Genomic DNA, 19,928 nt, shown 5'->3' with positions numbered 1-19,928 from the left:
TTCATTTAAATGTGCACCCTATGTTTTCATTGATGAGCTGTGAAACAATTGCTACTAATTAATCAGTTCTTAAAATTCAGTAAAAGATGTACCAGGAAGGAAGGAAGGGAGCACATGGAGGAAAGTGAGATACAAGAAATGAATAAAGATCATGCCTCTGCATTGGGATATGATTTCATATTGAAATAAAAGGCAACAGTGTGCTCCAATATTTGATAGTATGCCTTAGTTAGCAAAGTGTCTTCGTGCACATTCAATTTTATGACACTTTAAAGAGCACAGTAGTTTCACAAACACTCTCATTAAACAGCCGAATGTACTTTGCTTTAATAGTTTCTATGCCTCATAATGCTGAATAAATGTCCATTATAAACATTATAACGTTATATTAGAACACTGGAAAACTGCTGACAGAGAATATTGAAGAAAAAATAGAGGCTTGAGTATTGAGTGTCAAAATCCCAGAACTGATTGAATCAGATGAACAGCAGAACTGAAATCTCATATTATTAGAAGGTGGTTCTGACATCTGCAGCCCACCCCCTTCTCTCTGTGTGTGTGTGAATGCTACAGTATCTAAATATTGTCGAAGGCTTTCACGGTCAGAGTTCATTGGTTCTTGTAGGTTATCCGGGCTGTGTAACCGTGGTCTTGGAATTTTCTTTCCTGACGTTTTGCCAGCAACTGTGGCAGGCATCTTCAGAGTAGTAACACTGGTGATTTAATCCAGTGTTTAATCCAGTGTTACTACTCTGAAGATGCCTGCCACAGTTGCTGGCGAAACGTCAGGAAAGAAAATTCCAAGACCACGGTTACACAGCCCGGATAACCTACAAGAGCTACAGTATCTGTTTATAATTCTAAGTGAAATATATGTGGATCACAAAATAAGTAATCAAATTTGAATTGCGTATCCAGCCATAAGTGACAATAATTGAAAGCCATGAAAAGGAAAATGAGCCAGAACCGGGGGTGGAGAAAGGCAGATGGCTTCCAGTAGATCAGTTATATGGGTTTTAGTATTAAGATGACAAAAAGAAATGGGTGGGCTTTTTTGGTCTGCTCCTGTGGGCATCCTCAAAACCAATTAAGATATTGAAAAGTCAGGTGGAAGAGCCTGCCCTATTCTGTACAGCACCGGAATAAAATGAAGGAGAGGAGAACAATATCAGCCCTTTGGGTCCCCATTGGTGAGAAAAGGAGGATATGAATGAAATAAATACCAGGGCTAATGAGAAGCTGCTAGAGTTGACAAATCTGCAACTTGCAAGGAAAACAAATGGGAATCAGTCTATTATGCTTTGTTCATGCTGTTTCAGAGATTAAATATACAAAATGGTGTTAAGGAACTAATTCCAGTGATGCTGTGCTCTCTATTAGGCATGCCATGGAGCAGAATTTGATCCATGCAGCCCCTCTGGCAGTCCTGCTAAAACATATATCTCTTGCTTGGACACTGTGGTGTTGTTTTTTTTAAGCATAAGGGTATTGATAAGGCAGCAAGGAATATCACAGAAGGACAAAGACCCCACCCTTTTCATGGGACATTCTAGGGAGAATGAATACACATGGGGGAAATGGAATCACATGTGCATATGTTTGTAGGGCAGTCTCTCCATGATTGGGTATCCAACAGTACATAGACGTCCTCTGTACTCTTTCCATTGAATAGATTTAATCCAATGACTCCTGTCCAAAAACAGAAGGAAGATTTTCTCAGCAGAGGAAACAGGTCAAAGAGGTAGACACGGATGGGCATGGATCTCAGCTTTGTGCTGAGCTCTCGCTCCTACTGAAGAATGTCAGGGGACATTCTACCACAGGCTGTGGCTCAGTGGTAGAGCAACTGCTTGGCATGCAGAGGGTCCCAGGTTCAATCACTGATGTCTCCAGTTAAAATGATCTAGTAGTAGGTGATGTGAAAGACCTCTGCCAGTCTAAGTAGATAGTACTGACTGAGGGACCCATGGTCTGATTCAGAATAAGGTGGCTTCATGTGTGTTCATGTGTATCATGCAAAATATTCTACAGGCATTCTCAAGCTGAATAAATTCTCAAAATTTTGAGCACAACTCTTCATCGGGGCAATTTTATTTTATCCAATATTCTAACTCAATATTCTAAGGCAAACATTCTCAGATGTTTGAATGAAGATTTCCCAGATATACTTCAATACATGTAGAGCAGTTGAATAGTTCAAGAGTACCTGTGGCTTTGTTCTTCTGCAAATTAAGACAGAGAAAGAGAGAGAGAGAGAGCACGCATTGCATGTTAAAAAAGGCAAGCATTTGTTTACGCTGTACATGTGTGCGTATGCACATTATCACAAGGAATCATAACAGCCAAAACACGTGCACCATTAACGACCAGCTGAGAACAATGGATCATGCATTCCAGATGTCAAAGTGAAAGACCTTGGGGACAATCTTGAACCAGCTCACTTCCAAACATTGATCAAGACAGTAAGGGAATTCACTGAAAGCCTCATATATATGACACAATACAGCAAGGGGATACACAGTGTTTGAAGGCAGATTTTAATCTGAGCTCTTAGCTCACAACAACCCATAAAGTATTTACTGTAGAGTAGCTTCATGATGCTATATCGACAACTATGTGAATTCTAGCTACTCCAGGGCAAATACGTTCTAGTCTAGATTGCTAAATGTTACTCCCTGGTTAGAACATCTTGCTAAAGAGAATTGCCTTCCTTCTGAAGAATTTCTCCCCCCCCCCTTCTAGCTATAAGAGTATAAGGTCTGTTAGAACCAAACCTTTGCTTTTGATATTTGCCCCTTAGCCATGCTGGAACACAAGATGGAATTTTAGGGTGACGGGGCAGGATAACAAGGCAGGTCCAGAGCAGGTTGCTAGACTCTGAAAGCTGGAAGGAAAGGCTGGAGGCACAGGAGACGGTGCTTCCTGAAGAAAAATCTAATCCTCTTCAGATGAGAATCTTTAACCTCTTTGACCCAAGAGCCATGAATCACCCATCAACAGCCTGTCCCCTCTGCATGCTTTGCTTTATTATCGATTTAGCAGCGGAGAGAAAATATTCTTCCTGCCGTTTCCTTCAGATGCATTACATCTGCCCAGGCTTCAGAAAAGGAACTGTCTTAAGCAGTGCGAGCTCCTCTTTGTGGCCAAAAGATGAATATCAAGTTCTGGGGAGGACGTTTGGAATTCATCCGAACTTCGCCATGCAACTTTTTGTGATATGTACTCACTTCCCAACTCAGCATTTGTATGACCCATTTCGATACAGGCAGAAGCCTTTTTCAAGACTATATCCAGTGAATGAAAATGAAGAAAGTTTTGATTTATCAAGATATGTAGGATCTAGGATAATACTGTATCACATCAGAGAGGGCAACCAGCATCCTCTAACCTAATTTAACTCTCCAATTTTAATCAGTTTTTTGGGGGCAAAGCTAATTTATTATAGGAGTGAGGGGTTTTACTGCACAGTGAAAGTAACTGGCCACTGTTCAGGTAAATTTTCAGAGTTAAAGCAACAGCAAGTGATACCTTATCAGCATTGCACTAGAACTGAGAATGACTAGGACTACACACTTTGTATATTGATTTCCTGATATTTTCCTTGAGGGACTGTTACTTCAGCAAATTTCCTTCTTAGTTTACTTGGGAGATTCTTGCAACAGAGACCAAATTAACATGGCTTTTCTTTGTTAATCAAGTTATAGCTTTCCATCTTTGGAAGTTTTCTTTTTCTGTTGAATGGGTGCATCTGGAAGAATATGAAACAGCATAGCTTTTCCCCTGTGACCTTCCTTTAAAATACAGCAAACAATCTGGGGATAAGAGCTGGTGACGGCACCACACTGTAGAACTGAAAAGTCTCCACAGAAATGCTATTTAGTGCATAATGCTATTTAGTGCATTCTCATTGACTTTGCATGTATACCTGATACCACTCTTCCAGATAGTTTGCTTATCTGACACAATTTATTTACAATGCTATCCTAAATCAAGGGGCTTAGAAAAATGTATTTTATTTATAATTATTTAATTAACAACATTTATACTCCACCTTTCTGCACTTAGAAGTACTGCCATGGTGGCTAAAAATTTAAAACAGACATAATAAAACACATTATAAAACCGTTCAAATAAACTCCTCTCCCAACGTGCCTCATTAAAACAAGTTTTAAAAGAGTTTAAAAAACTGAGCTAAAATACATATAAAACAGTTAAAATACAAACAAAATATAAAACATTGGTTAGGAAGGAGGGATCATTGAGGGAATGCTGAACAAAACAAAAAAGTCCTCACCCGATGATGGAAAACAGCAACAGAATAATAATAATTAGGAATAACCTCAAACCAGTTAATAGGAGAGGTAGGTGGAACAAGATATTTGAACATCCCAGCTGTCGAGAGACAATCCTATTTTCCTGCCCCTGTTTTGAACACATGCAGCTTTTTGGGATGTTTTGTAATTTTAGTTTTCTTGTGTGAATTGCTTAAACCTTGAGCACCAGGTATGATCAAAAGCCAGTAAATTATTTACTAAAGAAATAAAACTGTCTTTTTCAGGGTCTGACTCTGTCCACTGTCCCTCGGGGAATATTTGAGGGTAGGAGGATGCCTTTTTAATCTACTACACATGCACACAAATGAATATGCACGAACACTATATACTGAACAGCTTCCCATTGCACACACTGCAGCTGGTGAGATTCACTATGAACTGTTGATAATGTATTATAATATGTTTATGTCATTTGAACAAATACTTTATTTGCATTTAAGTTAGCACAGAACAGGCTGGGGCCAAGTAAGATCAGTGTATCATGTGCATCTATCATAAATATACCCATATAAATGAAACTGCCTAGCCCGGAGTGCTATTTTTATGCCTTACTTTTTAACGTGGCTTGGGTGCCATTTGGTGATAGCATTGTGTGGCTGGTGGTGGATTAAAGGTAAAGTACTCTGTTAGAACAAGCATTCCAAGGAAAAGGTGGGGAACTTGGAGGAAAACATTCTGGGCTTAATTGGGTGACTAATAGTGCAATTCTATGCAGTTACACATTTTTATATCCACTGAAGTCAATGAACTTAAAAGGGCATAACTCTGTTTAGGATTGCACTGGACTAGTGAGCTTTGGCCTTGCATGCGGGTCTGATTGCATAAAAGTACAAGATGTACAGTGCACAGAAACAGTAAGCAACCACTGCTGTACCTTTTCCCACTCACCTGAATCCCTTGCAGTTGTTATCCATGTAGCCTTATTTATTCTGCCATTTCTCCGTGTTAATGTATGTGGAATGAGAAGTAAGTGTTCACAGGCAGGATAGTGAGACACAACAGAGCAGCTATGTGGTAAGGAAAAAAGATGTTTGATTCCCTGCCCCTCTCGTATTAAAGCCTACACAAATGAGGTCAGCAAATAAGAAGGAAAGTAACAGGGCTAAAGTATGATGGGATTCAATTTTGCAAGAAATGTCATGATTAAATATTAAAAGAAACATATTATATATATATATATAATATGTAGTCATATATATATGACTACAAATATCAGTTCCCCTGGAGGAAAGGACTGCTTTGGAGGGTGGACTATGGCATCACATTCCTGCTGAACTCCCTCCCTTTGCACCCCCACCCCAAATCTCAAGGAATTTCTCCAAGTCAGAGTTGGTAATTCTAGATCCAACCAGATTTTCCACTGGTGAAGAGGGAAGGAGGGGTCCCGTTTAACAACCAAAGAAAGGTTCTGCTTAGGATCATGGGACTTGTATGTATAAAAGCCAGGTGGGACAGAATATGTAGTAAGGAGGGAGAATGAATCAAACTGAGTGAAAAGCTGGCTGGATTCAACCCCAAAAGGCTGGGTGGTCCCCTTGTGCACAAAAGGTAGAAATGAGTTTAGGGTATTGACCAGAATGGTTTGGGATGTGGAAACATTTGTATTATTTCCACTATACACATAAAAGGCTGTTGTGGCTTTATATGTAGGCTCCATGCTTGCACCAGTTCTAAGATTTAATAGGTCAATAAAAAACTAAGCATCCCTGACGTATTCAGTCTAGCTGAATCCTCCCCCCTCCTCCAGGAATTAGCAATGCTCTTACAGGATCCAAGCTTAGACTGATACTCTATTTTGTGGAAGGGGAGTAACACTCATTGCCTGTGGCCTGGGGATCTTATAGATCAGGTTGCTTTGTCTCCGTTTTTAGTAAAGGTGATAAAATTGAAGGTAGTCCATATATCATGTGTTGGCAAACATCCAGGTTTGCAACTGAATGTAAATTCATAAGGAAGCTGCAGGCAATCTGGACTCTCTAGAAGTGCACCAATATAACACATGTTCTAACTTTTTTATGCATTTTATTTTGTACACCTAAAATGTAACCAAGATTACAATGAAAATGAGGTAGAGGTAAGTGGAAATCAATGAAGAGGGAAAACATACATGTTCATAATGTATTTCTCAGATTTTCTAATTACTTTGATACCATGGGGTTGTGGAACTGGGACAACATCTACTTTGCATGCAGAAGGTCCCAGGTTTGATCCCTGGTATCATCTGTTAAAATGATCAACTAGTCGGTATGATGAAAAATACCTTTTTCTCAGACCCTGGAGAAGCACTGCCAATCTGAGTAGAAATTAGTGACCTTGATAGATGAATGGTCCAACTCAGTATAAGGCAGATGCATGTGTATTCACCATTCCTCAATTGTTTGGAAATAAAAAGAGGAATATAAACAGTAGGGTTGTGCATTCGGCTAAAGCAAAACTGAAAAAATCTGAAAAATACCTTTTGGTATTTTTCAGGGGTGCGTGGGTTACCGGTTTAAAAAATTGCGGCAATTAAAGGGAGTTGAAAAAGTGAATCCTGAATAATGCCAAATGTTCTTCTCCCTCTCCCTCCCCCTCTCCTCTCCCTCGCCCTTATCATCATCATCCCTCCCTTCCAGACTAAAGCCAAGTTCATGGCGGCTAACAGCATAAAATTACAATAATAAACACCATATGAACAATTAAAACTTTAAATAGTAACAAACAATAATGATGCCCTGATCATGGCTCTCAGATTATGTTATCGTTTCCAGGATCAGAGAAACCATGCATGTGAGTGTAGGGAGCCACAAGATGTTGGGCATAAGATAGGATTAGGGGGGAAGTAGGGGAAAGAAAAGGGGGAAAGTGAAGGGGGAGGGGAAGGGAAAAGGGGAGGTCAGCTAAGAGAACCATTTCTCTCCTCAACCATAATCCTGGTGGAACATCTCCATCTTGCAGGCCTGCAAAACTGTGCTTGTTAACTTCAGTAGCAGGCAATACCAAGGGAGACATAAGAATACACGATAAGGAAGAAAATCACGTGGAATGTTGCATATCAGGAGTCAGCTTAAGTCAACTTGTGTCAAATTAATCTGACATCTTGAAGAAGACAGTAAGGTTGCATGACAAAAGAAAATACATATGGTTATGACAAATGTAAAGAAGATTTTGTTGCTGAAAGATTAACTTTCTAGTTTGAAAGAAGCAACTTTTGAAGTCTGTTGGGAACAGTCTGAGATGTACTTTATTCCATATTTTTATTAGTGTATGTGGGGGGACAGCAACTGGAGGGTGCTGATGAAATGAACTTGGGGAAGGTGCGGTTTAGGGAGGGGAGAGACTTCAATGGGGTATAATGCCATAGAGTCCACCTTCCAAAGTGTCCATTTTGTCCAGGTGAACTGATCTCTGTCACCTGGAGATTTGCTGTAATTCCCAGGAGGTCTTCAGCCACCACCTGGAGGTTGGCTACCCTATGCATCTGCAAATAATGTAATTTGATTCTTGGATGTATTTGATTAGGTATTAGCCTCAGACTGCAGTTTAGAGAACAATCTTAAGCAGGTCTACTCAGAATCAAATTGTATTCAGTGGGGCTTACTCCTAGAAAAGTGTTCTTAGGATTACACAGCTATTGTCACTGGGTACTTTGAACTTTATCTCAGACAGCTTCCCACCATTTATTTCCATTTTACAATTGTATCCTTATTTTGACCAAAGCAGGAAATGCAACTGCATAGCATAGCTACTGAGATCACCTGGAGTATGGATGATATTCATTTTCTTGGTCTGATTGTCAGGACATTTAATAAATACTGCATTGAGAGTTGGAGGGGAAAAATCCCCTCCTGCCTAGCCAGACAGCGAGTGACTTGAATAAAAGGGGATTTGCCTCCCCTTTCAGTGTGTTTTATTTTCTAATTGCCAGAGTAATTTGCCTCCTTAAAATGATCTTAATAGCACTAATATTAGTAATATTGTTACAGATAATGTAAATAATATGTGTATCCTGCTTTTCCAACAAATATGTTCAAAGTGGCTTACAATAAAACAATCACAATACAAATCACAATACAAAACAATTTTGATGCAAAGGACATATCAAATTTACCAGAGTAATAAACTCACAGCATAATAAACATCAGCTAAAGAACAAACTGGTTAAGAAGCATCAGCCAAATATTGAAGAAATAAAAAGATTTTTGCTTATAACAAAATCACCAGACAGACCTCAGTGGGAGGATGTTTCAAAAGTGCAGCACCACAACAAAAAAGAGTGTATGGTCACCATACATCTCACCTCCAAGGACAGTGGGAAATGGGCAGCCCAGAGACAAGCCCCTAGTGGGGATCTTAGTGGATAGGAAATTTTGTATGGGAAGGCAGTCCAGATACCCAGGGCCCAGCTCCTTTAGGGTTTTATAAGTTTAAAAAGTACTTTGATTTGCACTCAGAAACAAACCTGAACCCTATGGAGATCTTGCATAATATGTTCAGCTTCTAAACACCTTTCTATAGAGTATCTGTTTTCTTCTTGTGGTACATGGTAGTCTGAAATATGTAAGTTGATCTCTGGGACACAGGTGGTCCTTTGGACCATGTAGTGCCTTTTATCACTATGGTTTTATTAATCAATTAATGGGATACTGTTGTGCAAATCTGAACCTTGCTCTGGAGATAGACCCTGGAGATAGGCTTACAATGTCTTGGTGGTTTACAAGGCACACAAGGCTGGTTTATGTTTTGTTTTGTTTTTAGTCACAAGAAGGGCTTGGGATAAATGAGTTAATACAATGTGGTAAAAGAAATAGATTGGGGGTGTTGTTGGGTTGGTTCCACTTAAAAATGGAACACAGCTGCAATGGCTCAGCTGGAGCTCCAGTCAAGTTTGAGGATGTTCATATCACAGCACTGGCCTCAGGTTTCTCTCTGGCCAACACTGGAGCTGTCTGACACAAAGGCAAGAAGTCTAATGCACACAGGTGTGAAGCCAAATTGAAATAATGAAACACGTCTTTATGGACCACAGCTTTAGATTGAAGCTAAGGCAAAGCCGCTTAGGAAACAAAAAGACAGAGAAGAAGAAAGCCCATCATTTAAGCAGCAAAAGTAGCTTCCCCAGAACAATAAAGATGTGTTTCATTATGGAAAGTAGCTGACGATCTGTATGCAAGCATCTTTCGGCCTGGGTTCTTACACTTTCTTTTCTGACCAGAACCACATTCATGGCATCTGGTGTTGTAAACTCATCCAACTTTTGGGGAGTGAATAAAACACGTTTTGCACTCCTCTGGGAAGCCCTTTTTAATTCTGTCCTCCTGGGGCAAAAAATATTTAGCATAGACAGTATCTGTTCAATGTTACATTGAGTGGATATTTCCTGTGTGATGGCTGATGATCCACACATGACTCAGAAAAGTAGCCAAAGGGGCCAAGTGATCAATAGGCAGTTAACATTTTGTTTAATACATTGTTCTAGCAAAATATGTATTCACTATGACTTATCTTAGGCTACTTTATTGCAATGTTTTAACGTATGTATTATAGTCTTTTATTGCATTCCTTTCTAATCTTGTAATCTAATTTTATTGCAGTTTTATTGCTTGTGTTATACTGGTTGTATTGCATTGTTTTTAATGTTGAGTCTCAGCAGGAAAGGCAGAATATAAATGAAGCAAGTAAATAAATACAAATGACTATTGCATCTGCTGGTTCATGAGCATCCCAGTTGTTTAATGTAATTTTGTATTTGCAGACTCCTAAAACCGAGCCTTCATTATATCAGGACCAGGCAATATTTTGGTGATATTTTTTGCAAAGATTTTTGCCAATAAAATATCAAGAATACATTCTGATTTTGATGCTGACAGAAGAACTGCCTAATACACCGTCTGTTCTATTTATGGACCACTTTGACCCAGTTTCCATGATGGATGTTTACAATCTCCTGGGATCTGTGAAGGCCACTACTTGTGTCCTGGATCCTTGCCCATCCTAACTTCTAAAATCATGTGAAGACCACATCAGCGAATCCTTAGTATCTAATATAAATCAATCACTAACTCAAGGCACCTTCCATCAACCATTCAAAGAGGTGGTTATCCATCTGCTACTTAAAAACCCCATTCCTACACTATGCCAACTATTGCTCTGTCTCTAATCTTACCTTCCTAGGCAAAGTGATTGAGATAGCAGCAAAAGACCAACTCCAGGTCTTCTTGGATAACTCATCTGCTCTAGACCTTTTTCAGACCGAGCTATGGACTGGAGATGGCTCTGCTGACTTTAGTTGATGACCATCTAAATGTAGACAATGATCAAGCCTCCTTGTTGCTCCTACTGGATTTATGTGCTGCCTCTGACACAGTGGACCATGCCATCTTGTTGAGGTGCCTGGAGGCATAAGCAGGCATCAGGTGTTGTTCATTCAATCCTTATGTAATGCCCTTAGGCCAAATCATTTATAGTTTTGGGGTTGGCTGTCATCAATATGCAGATGATACACAGTTATATATATCCTTATCCAAATCTCCTGGTGATGTAGCAGAGGTCCTAAATCACTGCCGGGCTGCTGTGGTTAAATGGCTAAAAGTGAACAAATTGAAACTAAATCCTGGAAAGACAGGAATAATGCTGTTTGGGAAGGCAGAGGTCTTGAAGAACATTATGCTCCCCACTTTCAGTGGGGTTCATCTGTCCCTTGCTGACTCAGTTAAGAGTCTTGGGGTTATACAGGACTCAATATTATTGCTGGAGAAGCAAGTTCATGCAGTTGCAAAAAAAGGCTTTCTTCCAACTCAGCTTAGCTCAAAAAATGGCCCCTTACCTCAATTAACTTTAATGGAATTAGAAGAATGTAACTGCTTATAGTTGCATTGTAGGAAAGGAGGAAATATTACAGACATCTTTGAAAAAGATAAGGAATTAATTTCTTATATTTAACAGTTTTACTGACTGTATGCTCCCCAAACATTAAATTCTGAATCCATTTTTGTTTTATCTGTTTTGTATAAAATTAACTAATAGTTGCAATGAGAATCTTTCATCCAACCTGAAACAAAAGCATTGTTGGGTTTTAGCCTCACATGTGCCCAAGGAAAAATGTGGACTCTGTATATAATGGAACAAGTTGCCTGGAAGTATTTGGAATTCTGTCTTCTTTGCATTTCCTGGTTTACATGAAGGCAGTTTTATACTCCACACAACCCAAATGCATCACCTCTGACTGAATGGTACTTTATTGCTTCTCAGTTAATTAGTGACTGGCCAATGAAAATGTAATGTACCAACCTTATGACATCATTAAGTTGTAGTTGCTCTGTAGATCACGTAGTGATAAGCCAGGAAGAGGGAAAGGAAGAGAGAGGGAGATTTGTGATGCCGAATCCAGGTCAACAGTGGTTTATTAAGTCCCATTAACCATATGGTCGTGATTACAATAAAAGCTTGAGTTATGGCTAGTGACAAGTAAAACTCCCCAAACCACCATATATATGTGATATACGTACAGGGGTGTCAATGCAATAGTATGGATGCCAACCGTACAGCTTAGTCTTATGTTCCTATAGATTCCAAAGTCAAAGAACAAGGTTACAATAAATGGAATCCCCATTTTAGAGATCATATACAAAATCCTCTTTTTCTTCTTTCTTCACATTTAGCTTTTGATTCAGCATAGTTTGTGCAGATTATTAAAGGCACGTCTTTGCAATTGAACTCATGCTAGAGGAGGTTACAATGTGTGATAGTTTACATTTATCATATGGTGTTAATAAATAAGGATCTTTATTCTACATGCAGCATTAAGCAGCAAGACATTGCAGTTGATTCAGACGAGTGTCACAATAGGCTCCACCATAATTAATGAACTGTAATCTCTGAAATCTATTATAATTACTGACTGTGTAGACAGCAACTTTTGGGCCTGACAGAAAACACCAAAAACTTGAAACAACTACTGCTGAAAGTTAAAGTAGAAAGTGCCAAAGCAGGACTTCAGCTGAACATCAAGAAGACAAAAGTAATGACAATGAGGAAATTGAAATTGTTCAAGACTTTCTATTCCTTGGCTCCATCATCAGCCAAAAGGGACATTGCAGCCAAGAAATCAGAACCTAGGCTTCTCTTGTACCATTTTGCTTCTGGAGGAGATTGAGATTGAGACTGAGAAGGAGATTGAGACTGGGAAGGGCAACCATGAAGGAGCTAGAAAAGATTCTTAAGTGTAAGGATGTGTCACTGGCAACCAAGATCAAGTTAATTCATGCCATAGTATTCCCTATTACTATGTATGGGTGTGAAAGTTGAACAATGAAAAAAGCTGACGCGAAGAAAGATTCCTTTGAAACGTGGTGTTGGAGGAGACTTTTATAAATTTTGTGGACTGCCAAAAAGACAAATAAGTGGGTTCAAGCCTTAACTGTCCCTAGAAGCTAAAATGACTAAACTGAGGGTATTGTGCTTTGGTCACATTCTGAGAAGACAAGAGTCACTGGAAAAGACAATAATGCTAGGAAAAGTTGACAACAGCAGCAAAAGAGAAAGACCCAGCATGAGATGGATTGACTCTATAAAGGAAGTCATGACCCTCAGTTTGCAAGACCTGATCAAGGCTATTAATGACAGGATGTTTTGGAGGACACTGATACATAGGGTTCCCATGAGTTGGAAGTGACTTGATGACACTTAACACACACATTGTTTATTATTACACTTAATAGGCTTATGCCATTCTAAGAAGTATGATTAAAGCTCTTCCTTTCTCCTATGTCTCCTCTTCTTTTTTCAACCTTCTGCTTCCTTTAAACAGAGACTGAAGGTCCAGGAATGAAGCCATCCTCACAGGTGATTGATCTGTATCACCTCCTCTGTCATTCTTGCTATAATTCCCCTCTGAATAGTATGGGATCCCCATCACACTATTTCTTCTAATTCTTGAGACTGCTGCTAGGATGGCTGCCTAGATGAACAACTCTGTCTTGGGGGAAACTGCCACCTAGTAAAAAATGATTTAAGTCTCCTTCAAGCATAAGGCAAATCAATGGGCATAGTGCTCACTTCCACCCCAACAACAGCAGATAATGGGCAAGACAGGAAGATAGTTGTTTCCTTTTTTTGAATTACCTCTCAGTAGACAGAGATTAAGGAATGGTTTGATGCTGGTGAGACGGAACAATGTACACATGTGACATTGCTTGCACCTAGCGCATCCCTTAACACTGTGCCTTCAGCCACTACGTGGACACCCTCATAGATAACACATAATTCCCACTCTAATAGGTCATTCTCACATCAAGAGCTTGCTTCCACTGAAAATTTATTTCCTCTTTGAAAACTCCAGCCATTTTATGCTTTCTTTCCTCCTTTCTAGTGCACCATTTGTTCATATTTCTATTTAGAAATTCATATCCCAGTCATTTCTCTCTTTTTTGCTATTCTCACCCATGTGAAGTAGTAAGTAAGAGTAACAAGCTTTGGAGGGAGTTGCCTAGGCTTCTCTTATACCATTTTGCTTCTGGAGGCTAGAATGCAGGGATTGTGAATGTAAATAAGAATAATTTGGTAAAGACAGCACTCGGAAATGCCAGCCAAACCAAGCAAAGGGAAAAAAGAGCTAAAAGGCAAATATTGAAGATAAATAAGAACAGTTCGTGTAACCCATGTGCTCATCTTAACAATAAACAGAACGGCTGTGGATCAGGGACTTGAAAAGAGTTCTGCTGCACAAAGATGAATGGTTTGCTGGAGCTGCCTTCGGTTCCATTTTAGGGCGTTAAGTATGAGTAATTGGGTGTTCGAAATGTTTGCTCACAACGAGGGGCTGTGCACACCAACTCTGGGGGGGGGAGGCAGCATGTAATGATGGCTTTTGAGTAATTTATTGCTTTGTTAGCTTATTACCTTGGCATCACCATAAGTCTTCAGGCCCTGCACATGATGTCTTTGAACTGCCGTGCTGGGTATGGTGCACACTGTGACACAGGGTTTTGATGTGTGCCCCACAGCTCCCGTAGGATTTCCGCTCTTTGCTCCATGCAGCTGAGCTGTCCAGAGAGGGATAAATCACTCTGTCCTCAGAGCAACTCTGGGCTTTATGGGTATTATCTGTCATTGTAGGTTCTTCATCTGGACATGCATAAGCTTATCATCTCTCAACAATCAGAGCAGGATTTCACTGAGTGGAAAGAACTGAAACATGCAAAGCTGTGGCCTCATGGGCCTCTCTTACATTTCTGTCTATGTTATAGTGTGGAACTGGAGACAGGTTTTACACAGTGAATAAAGAAAACATAATCTGCTCTTAACCAGAAGGCTGAATGATTATTCATGGGGGCAGACTTCCAGCTTGTGACTTTTACAAATAGGACAACAAAGTCCCCTTTGCTTGTTTAGGCTAGAGACCAATTCCTTGTTGGGACTCAGCTTTTATCAAAAACCAATGTGGTCTAATGGCTTAGAACATGGGAGATCAGGGCTCCTACCAAACTCTCAAGCTTGAGCGAAATAGCCTTGAGCAAGTCACCATGTCTCCAAGTCACTTCCCCCTTGGTGAATGGAAATAATAGTGATCTATCATAGTGGTTTTCGAAACGTGTTTAGTGAACCATGGGGTACCTCGGTATGAATATCACTAAGGATCTATATGCCTGTCTTAATGACATCTTGCCAACCACCAATCTTCTTCTGCAATTCACACTGGCAGGCTAAGTGTTGGACAAGTTTTTGATTCATATGAGATGATGGTAACAATGAAGGGTTGGATCCAGCCAGCTGTTTTACTCCATTTCACCTAATATCTCTCCTTAGTACAACAGTTGTTGCAGATGCCTTTTGTCCATGCCATTATCCAGAGCTTAACTTTTTTGGTGGCCAAAAGGGACCCTCTCCTCCATTTTTCACCCTCAGAAATGATGGTTGGATCCATCCCCAAGAGTCCTCATCAACATGCAACAAGAATTGAGCATATGTTATAAAAATGTGGTGGGGGGGCTGTGGCTCAGTGGTAGAGCTTCTGTTTGGCATGCAGAAGATCCCAGGTTCAATATCTGACATCTCCAGCTAAAAAAGGAACAAGTAGTAGGTGATGTGAGAACCATCTGCTTAAGACCATGGAGAGTTGCTGGCAGTCTGAGTAGACAGCTCTGATCTTGATGGACCAATGGTTTGATTCAGTATAAGGCAGTGTACATGTGAGGGGGCCACCATCCTTTAGAAATTTTCAGCAGGCACTGTAAGGCTGTTTTATTTGCTAGGGCTTGTAATGGGACCTATACTATAGGCATGTTCATGGGGAGAGGTTGAAGTGATTTTGTGTATTATTTTAATTTGGAGTTGTAATCCACAAATGACACGTAATCTTCTTAGATATCTGTGATGATGTACAAAATTTGGAGTGGGGGGGAGCATGCAGACAACTCAGTGTAGAAAGGGTTCTCTAAATATTTTTTTTTTTTAAAAAGCACTGGCTATTTTAAATGGTAGTTCTGCGAATGAGCAATACAATGTCCATACGAGCTTTAAAAGTGTTATAATATAATGGAGACAAAAATGCTATTAATAATCATGGCCAGTTCACACAATGAAAATGCATGTTATGCATGAGGTCATGTAGTGGGTCCAGCATGTCCCCAACATATAAGCCAATCTATGTTTACTAGGTCATTACACAGCTGTTCTGTTGGAAGATGAAATGTGGGTTGTGTTTTAAGTTTGATCAAATGCTAGAGCATGATCATTGCATGAGTCCACTGAATCTACATTCAAAATACACCCTCAGTGGAGGGCAAACAAAATTCATGAGCTCGGAAGTACCCTCAAGTGAATCACCATTGAAATGAATGGGCTAAGACTGGAGTAACTCTCCTTAGGAATGCACTGCAAGTCTACCAACTGCTTTAAAAAATAGCCTCTGAACAAATACTTAATACCAGCAAATTTGGAGCTCTGTCAGATTAATGCAGTTCAGTTTTATTTCCATACTAGTTTTAGGTCATAATGGAGTTGAACTAGGAAAGAGCAGAGAGAGCAGAAACCAAGCATTTTTACTTGAGAGCATCTCTGTTCGTGTACCATATGCCTTATTGACCTGAGGTGCTGAGATGAACTACCGAGAGAACGTAACCCACTAAAACAAACAAAATATGCCTGGAAACAAAACAAAACTCAGCATAGCCGTTCTAAGGATCTTGGCAAATGACATTGTTTAATGGTATGTTTCAACCATGTTATTCCCAGAGAGTGGATTACAATGGTCCACCCTGTCTGGAAGAGACAATGCCTTGGCCCTGTATAAGACTCTGAGTGCAAGAAAAATGTCTGACGCTTTTCATAAAAATGAAAGAAAAGTGTCTCGAAAAACAAATCCATCATTAGCCTAAAATGCTACCACCCTTCTTTTTTGTGCATTTCTTGGTCAATCTTGGTCAATTCTGCCAGTCCAAAAAAAAAAAAAAAGCTTCATAGCTATCTTGCCTTGAACTAACCCTGCCAGATGTGGCTCCATCTTATTAGTGATTGTTGTTGCTGTTACTATAACACCAATAGTGTACAAGGCTCACTGATATAAAGAAAAAGGGAGTTCCTGCCCCAATGAGTTTAGAATCTAATTTGTAATCCAAATGTTCTCTGGGGCAACAAGGAATATGGAATTCTCCAATTCTAAGGGCCTTTTCAAACTGCCTTTATAATCCGTTTGAGCAGCTGGTTGCTAATGGATTTTTCATGTCAGTTCAGACATAACCAGTTTGGCTCCCGGCTGCTAACGGATTTTTTTTTACCTGTTCAGACAAAGCTGCTTGTGTCCCATTCGCAAAGCGAGGCTGAGCCGGTTTTTATGAAAACTGCTTTCAACCATTTTCAGTTCTCCTTTGCACTTCTGAATCACTTCAGTGTGCCAATTGAACTGCCTGGAGTGCTTTAGGAAGACCATGACTGTTTTCCCGCCTTTTTTGTCTTTTTTTTCTGGCTTTTTAAAAACTTTCTGAGATTTGTGTTGTAATGCTATAGCTATTGTTTCTGAAACATCCTGTCCAAAAGGATAACCAGCTCCTCGAAGAGAAATGCCCCAACCCCCACGATCATCTGGGTCTGACCACAGTAATGCTATAACGCAAATCTCAGAAAGTTCAAAAAAGAAATCTGGGAAAGAATGCACAGGCAAAACTGGCTGGAAAACAACCAAGGGGCTGTTTGAACTAGCCAGAGTGCTTTAGAGATGGCTCATAGATGGATTGAAATGACGTGTATGAACACCCATCTTCGTATCGCTTTGTTCCAAAATGGGCCAATAATAGATGACATCCGGTTTAGAATGGTAATCTGAATAGGTCCTTAGAATCACTTCCAGCAAATCTATCAGTAGGAAGCCTTTTTCTGTGGAAATGATTCGCCAAGAGTTGCATCTTTAATTAACGCTGGATCATGTGGCTCTGTCCTTTCCATCTGATTAATTTGATCCCAGCCAGGGGCTTCATTTATCACAACAGTTATTTTCCATTGGTAAGCAGTGTTCCTCACTATGCATAGCAATGTCATATGTCCTACACATGTGCCAAACCCCTCAGGGTGCAGCACAGAAACGCAGCTGTGTGGCATGCGGAGAGGCTCTCCATCATAACTCACAGGCTCTGTATACCAACTTGGACTAAAACAATATGGAGTATTGTGAATGTCTGTAACAGGCTACAGATATTCACCCCCCTCTTTTTATCTCAGGGTTACAGGCAATCGACAGCTTGTGCTAGAGAATGGCAAGGCCAGCTTTGAGAGCAATCTATGCGCTGCTTTTTCTCCTGATTACCAGAGCCCACTGTGGCTTCCTTTTATGCAACTCACATCAAGCACATTTTTAATATTAAATGCCCAGGTGGTAACCCAAGCCCTGAGAGAGCTGAAGGCTCCTGGAAGCTCTCCAGAATGGAGCGCTCCAAATGGAGCCTCCCCCACCTCTGCAGTGCAGAGTGACGGACACATTAAAGACATCCATTTCAGCTCCTTAGAGCCAGATGCCTTCTCCTTTCTGAGTGAGGCAGAAAGTCAGCTCAGCATGGAGTTTCTCCCCCATTTCCTAAGAATGTCAGTCAAATGCAGATGTTTGGAAGTTCAAGCGTGGACAAAAGGAAGCAGATTTCAAAACACACCTCTCCCCCCACCCCTTCCCCCTTTCCTTGGTCTTTTGTTTCTTGCTTTCTCTCCTCCTGCCATCAAAGAAAGAAGCAAAAAATATTCTAGAGTCGAGTCATAATCTATCATTCCTTGAATATTAGTCAACACAAGCCTCTCTCAAGCCTGTTCTCCCCCCCACCCCGGGAACAAGAATCCTGGATGGGTATTACAGGTTCCTGAAGGGGTTGTGGAAGAATTCTTTATTTCTCAGTAAGAGGAGTGGATGACTGTCAGGGCAACTGCCAGATTTTCAGAGACACTCGGAAGATAAATGGACATCACCCCCTACTGAACAGTTTTGAATGCACAGAGAAGCTCAAGTCCTTACCACAAATCCAGCCATTTATATATGTCTACATATTGAAACATATCAGCCCTTGTTTTCTGTTCATTATGTTAAGCAGAGATGATATGTGGATGGGTCCTAGAGTCCCCCTCCAAGAAAAACAGTAGTTTGAAGGAACTTTAGGCAATGAAAATACAAGGAAAATGGCTAGAGCAACAGTGGAGGAAGACTCCAGCTGAATCCTATATGATGCTCTTGGACCCAGGCCTACTGATGGATAAGCAGGGGGCAGCTGTGGCAAAGAGTGCCTTTTAACAGCTTCAACTGGTTAGCCAGCTGCTACCTTTCCTGGGTAAAAAAAGATCTGGCCACTTTGGTGCATGCCCTGGTTACATCTAAATTAAACTACTGCAATGTGCTGTACATGGGGCTGCCCTTAAGAAGTGTGCATAAACTTCAATTGGACAGGGCTTTCCCCCCTCCAGGCTTCTGGCAACCCTATGTTTATGAAATACCCAAGTTGGATCAGGATCATGGCACGTGAAAAAGGTACATCATAAGGCTGTTGGAAAAAAAAAATCAGTAAAATTCGGATTCAGCAAAATTCTGCCCATTTTTATTCGGGAAATGCCGAAGTCCAAACTCCCCCACTTCGGGTCCGTGCAATTCGGCATGAGATCCGGAGTTTGGGGAAAGATTTGGCCGAATAAAGCTATTAAAAACACAATTGTGCCTTTCCGAGGCTCCAGGGGGGGCTTTTTTTTGGGGGGGGGGTAGAGGTCCCAAACTTTCAGCATAGCTTGAAGAAGTTTGCAAACCATGCAAAGCAACACCCATGCAAACCATGCAAAGCAACACGTTTGCAACCATGCAAAGCAACACCTGACGCCTGGGAGTTTGCAAACCATGGAAAGGGACAGAGGCACGCTAGCTAAGCATAAGGAGCAGGAGGGGGTGGAATTTCCCCCTTTGCATCGGACTTGGGACCAGGCAAATGCATTCTTTAAGTCACAATTTGAAAACCAGTTTTGAGCAAGCATCAAAATAGACCTAACCGATCTTAATGAATGAGGGAAAACCTGAGGACACACGACTGAAGCCCCCCCTCAAACCAGGGAGAGAGAGAGACTCGAGGGGGCACACACCTCCAGGCAGAATGGGTGAAA

Source organism: Euleptes europaea, chromosome 6 (genome assembly GCF_029931775.1).
Source record: "Euleptes europaea isolate rEulEur1 chromosome 6, rEulEur1.hap1, whole genome shotgun sequence".
In the NCBI taxonomy this organism is placed as follows: Eukaryota; Metazoa; Chordata; class Lepidosauria; order Squamata; family Sphaerodactylidae; genus Euleptes; species Euleptes europaea.
The sequence above is the reverse complement of the archived record's forward strand: the minus strand, read 5'-3'. Positions refer to the sequence as shown.